General features: G+C 41.0%; 1 long non-coding RNA gene across 1 annotated transcript; it reads right to left on the reverse strand.

The window, feature by feature from the left end:
* Positions 1-29: 29 nt before the first annotated feature.
* LOC147751887 (uncharacterized) lies at positions 30-7060 on the reverse strand. Its single transcript, XR_015315653.1, has 3 exons — positions 7011-7060; positions 602-701; positions 30-174 (listed from the first exon to the last, which is right to left on the reverse strand). It is a non-coding gene; the product is annotated as an uncharacterized LOC147751887 (long non-coding RNA).
* Positions 7061-8118: the final 1058 nt, after the last annotated feature.

An 8118-nucleotide genomic window follows, 5' to 3' on the forward strand; every position in this document is an offset into this window, starting at 1 on the left:
CTCAAAAATTCATTCGACTCGATTGTGTCTTTAACTTGTCTTTATGGGTCACTGGCCCAGCTGAGCAAAATAAAAGCTATTCAAATACCTTCCAATGTTACTAGGGGTTTACGCGAGAATGCCGACCACAGCTTAGACAGATCGTCTGTTGCCAGTCGATGAACAGCCGAAAATCTGCAAAGGTAAACAGAATCGCGAGCGTATTTGGCTAGTAGTATCGAAAACTAGAAGATATTCACTGAAAAATATTGGTTTTATTCGGTTTGGCACCTATTTATACTTCTGTACCATACGATTTTCTAATTAAAGGAAGCTTGCTTCGTGAGAAGTAACAGTCAAATAGGAGGTTTCAGGTTTGAGACCCAGTAATTTTTCATATATCGATGAAAATTAGGTATATCATTTATACCTATATCAATTTGTTGTAGTTACAGATAAACATTTATCGTTTTATTCTCGACAAGCAAGCAGCTAATAATAAAGTATGTCTATGAATCGAATTACGGACGCATTGGCGAATTGTGTGTTACAACTTAACGGCAGTCAAACGAAAGAAACCCAACAAAAAAAATCATCACTTTAAATGAGCTTCAACACATACGTCTTTTAAGCGATCTGCCGCCATTTGATGAAGGTTCACTTGCCCATCGAACACATTGACGGGAAGCCATAGCTCACCATGCCATAGGCATTATTGCCCACTGCTTAAATATAGACGGAGAAAAACACGTTATTATTTTTCTGTTCATATGAGAAAGGCTTACGGGTCGGGTCCGTATGTGGCCTATATTTACCTCCCGAAATACAGCTAAATAAATAAATATAATTTAATGTTACCGTATGAAAAAAAGGCACAGAATACCTTTCTCCACAATTACCTAAAGTATTATAGGTTCAATTGCTTATAGGCGTCAAACGACGCGTTCAAACCAATAAGGGGAGTGGCATTAACGAATTAGTAAAAATAATGGACAATATTTACCCGATCAACCTTTCGTCATTATATGAAAAACTGTGTTATTATAATAGATTTGATTGCTGAAAGAGGAATGTTAATAATAAACAGTTCAGATAGAGGGAGCAAGCTAAATCGGTCACGTCGAAAGTTCAATCTAGCTATTGAGCCTTTGCTGGGACGGCTTGTCCTTATTTGCTGAGCAAAAAACAAAACACAGTAGCCGGTAGCAAAATCGGACGAACTTCCGTCGACATATTTACATAATACAACCACTGATAAGGCAGTCGTAAGCTCCAATACCATCGCTCTGGAGTATATTTAAGTTGCTTGTAAAGAATCTTTAGGAACTATTATCAACCAAGCAAACATTTTAATAGAGCTCTTTAGTATCTAGGGGCTGTCAATGATACTTCAGCATCTGACCAGAATATATACCATATCAAACTAAAATTCTTTAAACAATTGAATAAACGTTAACTTTTACGTTTGCAACAACTACCGGTTAAACTAGTAAGCGAAAGCTTTTATTCTCTTGAGGGTTGTGCTCTAGTGGGCAAAGTATGTACATAAGTCATGTTTCGCCGCGCATGAGTTGAAACACCGGCCAAGTTGAAGCCAAGGTCCTTCCAGAAGTAATGATTCACGAACTTCGTCGGACAGAGCCAACGACCCATAAGAGCAAACGCCTTTCCCCTGGGCGGTCAGATCATAGCGAAAAGAGTTCGTCATAACCCGAACCCAATAGGCAGAAAGCGTCAGGCCAACATTAGCTTAAACCATTTCTTGCTAGGGAATATTAGCAGATGTTACAACGACCAAGTATGAGCTATGCTGACTAGGAAATAAGCAGATCTTCCCCTTGAATTGTGTTCCTCTAGCATTTTATGTTTTAGAGGCTAGAGAATGAAGAAAGATGCGTGTGGCTAAAAGAAGTACTGTCGTCCATGAAGTTTTCGAGAGTATTTCAGGTGAACTCACTTTGCCATCTTTGTGATCCGCCAGTATATATTGACAAAGTGATAATTTTAGTATAAAAAATCATTTGTACGTGCGGCTGGTTCTCGAATGAATTTCAAACAGCCATAACAATCAGCAATTATTGTTTGAACACTGAAAATAAGAAGTTCTGTCGAGTTAGGAAAACCTGTCAGTCAACAGAGGCAACATTGTCATCTACAATAGATAGCTTGCTCGGTATTTCTGTCTGCTTTGACAGCTAAGCATGGGACTGTTGGCAAGTAAACGCTATGTCGTGACACTGAATTTCTGATTTCTTTGAATGCTGGATACAATAAGAAGCTGAGGAACATCAGATATGTTCAATGACGCGTTAGCTTTTAGCTCTGGGCTTGCCATTTCGTCGATGCCGCCGAATGTCAAGAGCGCGACGCGGTGCGGCCCACAAAATACGATCCACCGAGGACAAGAGAAGAATGGACGGAAAAAGAAGAACCAAGAGTTTTCAATTCGCCCAGATCTTACTGTCTCGCAGTAGATAAGGGCTGAAAGCGACGGAAAACGACAGCAGCAAGAAGGCAGGACATGGCCGTGGAAAAGTCGGCCCATCAGCCACAGCCAGTGTGCCGGTTGTCGCTGCAAAGCGCTCAGTCATCTGGAAACACAGCAATGGCCTAGCAAAGTAATGACTGTACACTGCCTTAATCTATTCGCTACATGTTGCCTGTACGTATACGCATGTCCTATTGATGCGAGTCCGAAACGCTTTTTACTGCTGAGATCATTTTGCCTGACGTCGGCGTAGCGGAGATGAAGTTAAATGAATTGTATTGAAGTTGTAAACAAATTAAATCAATTGTATTCGATTCGTCTGCTCGTTCTCTAAGGGAACCAGCGTTCGATAACCGCCCGCGTATTACATGCATACGATATTTAATTAATGCTTCTTTTTTTATTATGTGTAGCGTCAACGGCCTGAGCAAAAAGAATGAAATAAATTCAGAGAATGCCTTGGGAGGTAAACGTTAAGCAAAACTGTTAAAAATCGATGAAGGACCATTTTGTTCTCGCAGACCAATTATATATTCACTTTTAAGAGACTCCTGATTTCTACATGTGACGAAAAATTTACAAGAAAAGATGAGGTTTTCTAAAAATGTTTTTAAGTATTGCGAAATTCGCACAGTACCGTACACTGGCAATGCAAGAAAATAGGATCGATATATTCTTCCCGAAATCAGTCTAGAGTGGTGGATGGTAATTTTTTTGCAAGGGCTGAAATGATACGATTAGGCCAGTCATCGAAACAAATGGAAAAATTTAAATATAGCAACATGTTAACATTTGCAGCATATCGGAATACTTCATCATATACGCACTAGATCCTACAGTTGGATTTCTTTTTATTCCAGATTTTTTGAATGATTAGAGTCCCAGATGCTTCTGGGAAGCTCTGTTGATTTTGAAGTCTTGACTCGTTTTGGAAAAAACGATCACCTACCTGGATGCGGCTATCGGTCGCGCACTGTTTTCAGTACAAACGGTTTTCTTGTTAGGCTTCACGGGTTTGCTGGCTGACTTGTTTTGGACCACTAGTTTTAGCAAGCCCCCCATATATGCATCGCATAAAAGATAGCAACTCTGCGCTATAAACTACAGCAAACGCGAGCTTTATAACAAGCGCGGACGACGTGGAGCTATCCAGCCAGTCAGCCAGTGAGAGAGCGTGTTGACAGGCGCTCGAATAAAAAAGGTACTAAAAGGGACAAAAGTGCTAGTCCAATTTTGTGAAGGATACAGGGCTGGGGGAATTGGAGATAGTGCTAAAACACGACTTTTGCAGTTGTTCTGCCATTTTGTAGCGCTGTTACCGTTGATATAAGACTCGGTGTTGTTGTCAACGGTGCGTCGTCGGCGTCGCTGTTGTTTCCGTAGACATTGCAGGTATCCTAGCCATTATTCTGGAGAAGCGCAAGTGCGAGGCCCATTCAGGGCGGGCCTTTTAGTTGAATATTTACCAACACATGCGCGGTTGCGCATCTGTCCACGCCCGGCGACATGAGAGGAAAACAGAAACTCACAGCCGTCGCTACTGCCTACAGACGCAACAACAACAACAATGATACAGCTGGAACTAGCTGCATGACCACAGTTAGAAACAAACCCTACCAACCTTCTGCAGCGGAGGCATCAGTATCCACATGGATGCTATCTACCGGTGCCCAACGCTATCTGCGGATATTGCCCCTACAGGCCGCTACTCTACTAGAAGTGCCCTCACAAACCATCCCGCCTACCTACTTCTACCGATGAAGGCTCACACAGATCTGGAGCAGCGGCAAACGGCCCGCCGTCGAGACGTTTCTGTAAGTAACTTTTTTTCTGTTGGCCAGCTCCTAGCAGTGGTGGAAGAGTTGGTTACAGAGCATTTACTATAGAGCATAAACCGGCACAGGTAGTGAGTGCCGACAAGCAAGAGCTCAGTCCCGTGTATGTATGTAAGCGTCTGTGTGTGCATACCGAGAAGTGTGCAAACGAGCGGGATGGTTGTTCAAACCAGCGCGGCAATAGCAATGGAGTCAGACAGAGTCGGTAGTCGACGGAAAGGCTAAGGCAACCTAGTGCCAGGAGATGCGAAGCGCAAACTTTAAAGGATAACTGACAGAAAAGGAAGCAGCGACGGGCCAACGAGCCAGCAGGAAAAGACCAGACGACGATTGCGCTAGGACAACGGGAAAGAGGTGGGCAAAGTGTCTTTGAAAGTTTCATGACGCTTTAGTTACCTGGCGACGCGATAACGGTTGTTATTGCTGCCGTCTCTGTTGCACTTCTTAACAGAACGAAACATAACAGCTATGGAGGAAGCAGACAGGAACACAGAGGTGGGATAGCAGAGGAAAACAGAATAAATAGAAAGGGAAAGATGTCCGAATACTAAACGCAAGGATTAAGAATATCCAAAGAAAACTGAGCAAAGACATGCATGGGAGCGTAATGTACGGTTTTCGAATTTATATTTTGTTGCTTTTTTTTAAGAATGCATTTATAAATACGGAATACTGGATGCATGCATAGAGAAATATGCTTGGTTGGTTCCCATTGAGATAACTGCATATCAAATAGGTAGAAAACAAGCCGTGCGAGTTAACTAATTTTCTCGCCTTCAAGTTTAAATCCCCCCGCCCTCCCGGGGGATTTCTGCGCGTAGTTAAGCTATTAGATCGAAATGGTAACTTTGTTTTTGTCCAGCCTTTAACCGTCAAGTACTTTCCATAGCTTAACTCCTATGGTTCCACACCAAACAAGAATCTGGTGACAGGACCTAATTATGAACATTGAGAAGTTGTGTGTCTAGATATGTACGTATGTTTGTTAATTGTGAGCTTGAATAAATTATTTCATCCACAATCTTCTATACACTAATACGAGCCTTAAATATCAGCCGTACAATGCTTCTTCCTATTGACAAAATAGGACAAAACGAGTACTAACTCTCCAAATATACGTTGTGGTAAATCCGTCATTATTATTAAATCATACCTCCACTCTTTTCTGTTGACGTGAAAAGGAGAGTTTTTTTTTAACGTCGAGCTATGGGTATAATAATATACTATGCGGAGCGATGATATTTATCATAATATCTCTCAAATAATATCTCAGTAGCCGTCTCGTTAACGAAGAGCTTCTATACAAACCGTTGTCATGCATTGCATAGTAGATTACGCCCCATAGAGTTTTGTATGTAGATTTAAATTAAAGGAATTATAGTGGCTTAAATAGCTTGTGAGGCAAAGCCGTGGCTTTCTCTGTTTTGTTATCAAGCTGCTTTCTAATGGGCCATGAAGCTCTAAGCATACATCCGGTAGGCATGTCAAGTCAAAATAAACGTTTCTTGAGAAATCGCATTTTAAGAGACGTTTTAGCTTTTTCATTTATGCCAGGTAAATTAATTAGTTATTAAGTACATATGCACATTTTAAAGCACACATTATAGTACAAATCAGAAGCGTGCTTGGCAGTAATAGAATAGGAACACCGCTTAAAGCGATCACTTGGGGGTTGCATTGGCCTTAATTATTCTATCGCGAATATTTCCTGTTTGGGGGAGTGCCCATTTGAACTGACGACCCTCTGCACTATTCAAGTACATGATACGGATCTACTGCCCTTGTATTTGCTTCAGTAACGTCGCGGGTATCTATTAACTTTTTCAGTACGGGCAGATTGTGACAACACGTCTTATCACAGTCTGTCATCTTTCTCGTCTGTGCAATGCGACTTTTTTGCTTTTTTATCTTTAAGATTAAAAAAAGGCCAAATTAAAGTATTTTCATAAATACTATGTAGATAAAAAGAGATAACGGTTTCTTTGAGTATCTCCCTTTTCTCCCCATTACCGGTTTACTTCTATATACTACTCTAAGGAGCGCTTTCTCCTATAGAAGCTTCACTGTGTAGTGAGAAGAACTTCATTTAAAGGATGAATACTACATTGTACATCTTCGATGCCACCACTGTTTATCCTTTCGTAGGGTCAACATACTCGGGACGATCTGGAATGTTCACTTCGTATACAGTAAAGACTCAACTGAAAAATTGTATACGATGAGCGATGCCATTTGCACCTGGGAGTTCAATCCTTATTCATCAGAGGTCCACGGTAATTTCAAACGTTAAACAGTTCGTCGCTTGGTCAAGCACATGGGTTGCGATCCTTCGTCCTGTGTCTTAAATTTACGCGATATAAAAAAAACCAGTAGCACGGATGCCCTGTTCACTGAGTGAATAAGTTGAAGAAAAACGGTTAGCCGTTATCTTTCATTAACTCGCTAAGATACTATGACAGACCCCTTTACAGGATTGTTGGGGGCGACAAGAGGTGAAATCCACACGTTGACGTCAAATAGAGAAATGAGTCGGTGCTTCATAACTTCATCTCAGGAGCGGTATGGCGGAAATGATTGAGAAAAGCAGGAGTGGCGAAGAAAATGTGCGCGTGGCCCGCTATTTATTAGCATTAAGTAAAATAAGCTATATAAGGGAAAAAGTTTTATAGACAAAAAAAGATATCTCTCTCTACAACCGCCCGACGTACCTGGTAAACGTCGTTAAAACCGTGTAAGAACTTGCGTAGGTGATTTTTTTGTACCTGCTCCTTATTCCATGCTTTGCATTGACGGATCACCAACTTCTCTGACTATTACTTAGAAATTCGACGGACAGTTGGCAATAAAGGCGGTCCCATGAACTGACTGGACGAAAAATAATTATAGTGAAACGAAATAAATAAATCACTAAACGAAAAGTTACTATTAATACAACTGCTAGAATTCGACTCAAGTTCTATATGTGCCTGTCAGGCGCAAAACCCCATCACTTTCTAGTGAACCTCCATGATGGTACAGTATTTAGGCACATAGCAACTATTTTTGGCTAACATGTTCTAATTAAATAATAGTAATAATTTTCCTATCGGTGTTGATGTGCTAGTAGATGCCGAAATCGCAATAGATTATTTCTGCTGCTCAGCAAATTTGAAGAATGTACTTTATCTAGAAGAAAGTACACAATATATACTTCTATACTCACAAGATGAGCTGAGGTTGGTGTATAATTCTAAATCGTTGCGTATTTTTGCATATTAGATATAATTCCACGTATTTGGCTGCTAAGGCCCTTCGAAAATTGAAGGAAAACGTTACTGGTCTTGCCTATGGTGAAGGCCATTAATGGATCGAACATATGAAATGTATTTTGTTGCCATAAGTAGCTTCTAGAACATTCCATAGAAACAAGGACTCACTGTGATCCTTTAAACATCGACGGACGCAACGTTGAAGGCCAATCCAATGCTTTTCCAATGCTTAGCATTTGCGTCGTTCATCTGTGTTAGCTATTCGAATACGACCAACCGTGCACCCCTCGATCCGCTAGTCACAACTGTTGACAGAGACGTACGGGACGATAGAGAGGTAAATCGAATTGTGTGGGCCGAATAAAAGCGTGTCTCCCTACCTAGCGTCTGCACAAATACATAGATTCACCCAATTTTTTATTCGAACGCTTTTATTATGTGTTGGTTGCAGTCGAGGGCACTTTCTTATCTACTAGTTAAAAGTCTGCTTTCGGGAACTTTTACGTGTTGCTCGTTGTTTTTTAGACGTCCTGTGATGTGCTAGGTCATAGACTCTCAATGGGTCACA

The sequence above is a fragment of the Varroa jacobsoni genome, unplaced genomic scaffold, assembly GCF_002532875.2.
Source record: "Varroa jacobsoni isolate VJ856 unplaced genomic scaffold, vjacob_1.0 contig01829, whole genome shotgun sequence".
Taxonomy (NCBI): Eukaryota; Metazoa; Arthropoda; class Arachnida; order Mesostigmata; family Varroidae; genus Varroa; species Varroa jacobsoni.